This window comes from Lygodium microphyllum, unplaced genomic scaffold (assembly GCF_053477565.2).
Source record: "Lygodium microphyllum isolate KBCC unplaced genomic scaffold, Lygodium_microphyllum_v1.1.10 scaffold_86, whole genome shotgun sequence".
Taxonomy (NCBI): Eukaryota; Viridiplantae; Streptophyta; class Polypodiopsida; order Schizaeales; family Lygodiaceae; genus Lygodium; species Lygodium microphyllum.
The window spans coordinates 88,270-90,957 of record NW_028229569.1 but is presented as its reverse complement, the minus strand read 5'-3'; the positions used below and the strand labels follow the sequence as shown (position 1 = coordinate 90,957).

Here is a 2,688-nt window from a genome sequence, read left to right as displayed (position 1 = left end):
GAGACTTTACTGAATGAAAAAAGTACTATGACATTGCATTAGAAAAGAGAGCAAGTACAATGCTTTATAGGAATTGGATGGTAGCACTTCTCCAACTATGCTTATGGGATTCTAGTCCTGAGCCCATGCTACTCCATACAAAGAGGCTAAGTAGGTATGATTACAAAAATCTCAACAAGATGAGAGGAGAACATGCTAATAAAAGTAGAGCTTCTCATTTATTATACCACCGACTCCTTTTTTTTCTTCTCAATCCCACGTGCATCCACTTTCCTTGTTAAAAGATCTATGAATATATTCACAGTCATGTCTCTATTATCCACTAAAGTCTCATTAGGACACATGGTCAACTCCACATCTAGCACAATCCCTGAAATTTTTTTTTAAAATAGTATTCTGAATCATGAGGCTTTGGATACATAAGTGATTCCTGCATATTGATGATGCTATGATATATTGATTGGTTTGCCACATATTAACCTGGATCATCATTTCTACAACAAATAAAACATGTGTAAGCATGATCCTTTCCATGGTTTCCAAACTTTTTTTGTCTCATTAGATTAAATGCCCCTTAAAATATAGCATTTGGACATGATATATACAACAATACTATACCAATCCTTCAATTTCTAGACAAATTATGACTTTAATGTCTCAAAGCATCTAAGAGACATTTGTATTTCTAGATGGGACCTTTTAAGTATTTGGTACAAGTCAACTTATGCCACTAAACATTCAAACTCATGAGGTTATTTTTAAATCTAAAATAATTATTGGTATTGTGCTAACACATCTTGGTACCCTTATTTGGTACTACGTAGTATAGACTTGGGAATCCACAATATCAATTTGGTACTTTATAGTACCAATCTGAGAGTTTACATTAGAATTTTGGTACTATCCTAGGACATATGAAAAAGTACTAGACCCATTTAATAGCTCTTTTTGGCTCTATACAAAACCAATTTGATTCTATCTAGAACCATTTTGGTACCTTGCAAAAACATTTTGGTACTGTGGTAAGAAAACTAATAGAGTACTAGACCCATTTGCTACCCCTTTTGATTTTACACAGACCCAATTTGGTACTATATAGAACCAATTTGGTACTTTACAAAAGAATTTATGGTATTGTATTATGAAATATAGCAAAGTAATTTAGCCATATAGTATTACAAATTACCAATGTTGAACTTCATAGAAGTACTTTGTACTATTATAGAAAATATAAGAGTAATGGAGCCCTTTTATACCCCCACTTGGTATCGTATTGTACCAATTTGAATCTGTATAGTATCCTTTTCATACCATTTTAAGGAATGTACTAGAGCACTAGATCTTTTTGATAATGTACAATAGAAATTTGGTACTTGATAGAAGCATTTGGTATTTTGTAGTACCCTTTTGCTACTATACTATGGAATATACTAGAATACTATATCCATTTGGTATTGTAAAATGTTAATTTGGTGCGTACAGAAACATTTGATACTTCAAATTTCCCTTTTGGTACTATACCAAGGAATATACTAGAGTACTAGATCCATTTGGTAGCATTACAAATTTGTAACTTTACAAAAACATTTATGCTAATGTACTATGAGATACAATACACTAGTGGAGACATTTTGTCACCCCATTTGGCAAAGTACAATATCACGATGGCACTACAAAGTACCAAATTGGTACAACACTAGCAATATGCTAGTACCCAAACTAGATGGAATGCTCTAAGGTTGTCCCTTATACGAAAGTAAAGAGAAGATGGAATCTAGAGATTATTACATAGTGCTCCAATATGACAAAAAGTTCTATTGAGTATCTAAGATGGAAGCATAGGGTGGTATAAGGTACAATTCGAGAGCCTTCATATCAATATATACTCTCCTACACCAAATTTTTCTATAGGAAATAAATGTTGTGCTATAAGTTTTCTATAAGGAATATAATATGCACAATGACATGTAGTACATGTAGACTATAACACACATGTCACAAAATAGAGGAACAAAAGATAATAGGAGTGGTTTGAATTAAGCTAAGAGTCTTCAAAAAGATGCACATGATGCTTCACAATACTTTTTATCCAATCTGCATTTAGTGTATATCATTTTTATTGGGTGAAACTTGAGGCACTGTGCTCCAAAAGGCATACATTAGATCTCTTACTTCAGTTGTGATGATATTGTATCAAGGCAATTGTCTTTGATAAGCACTCAATGGCAAAACTTCCTTGTCATCTTTAATCTCAAGGCAAGAATTGGCTACAACAATGTTTCTCTAGTGAATACCTAAAACACTTGCTATTCTTGTACAATTTATTTGTGCTATGCCATTGGTATTATTTGGCACTCTCATCAAAGGTGATCTCTTTAAGAAGAGCTCATGTGTGGAGTGGGGTACCATACATAGAAGCCATCTTGCTAATACATTTTTCCATCATGGGGATATTTGAATTCCTCTCTATAGTCTGATCTATGGATTCAATGCCTCAAACAATATCAATGTTGGAAACATCTTACCATATTCTCACTTGGCCCATTTGTCTAGAATGGGAAGTTGCCACATAGTTTATCCATGTTGAATTAATTTTTTGCGATACAGACAGTACTGAGAGGGAAAGAGCTATGAAATAGGAAATGAAAGGTGAAGACACGAGAGAGAGAGAGAGAGAGAGAGAGAGAG

The 2,688-nt window shown here is 33.5% G+C and overlaps 1 pseudogene; it reads right to left on the bottom strand.

Moving 5' to 3' along the window:
- Nucleotides 1-221: 221 nt before the first annotated feature.
- On the bottom strand, nucleotides 222-2,361 carry LOC148008679 (uncharacterized; annotated as a pseudogene).
- Nucleotides 2,362-2,688: the final 327 nt, after the last annotated feature.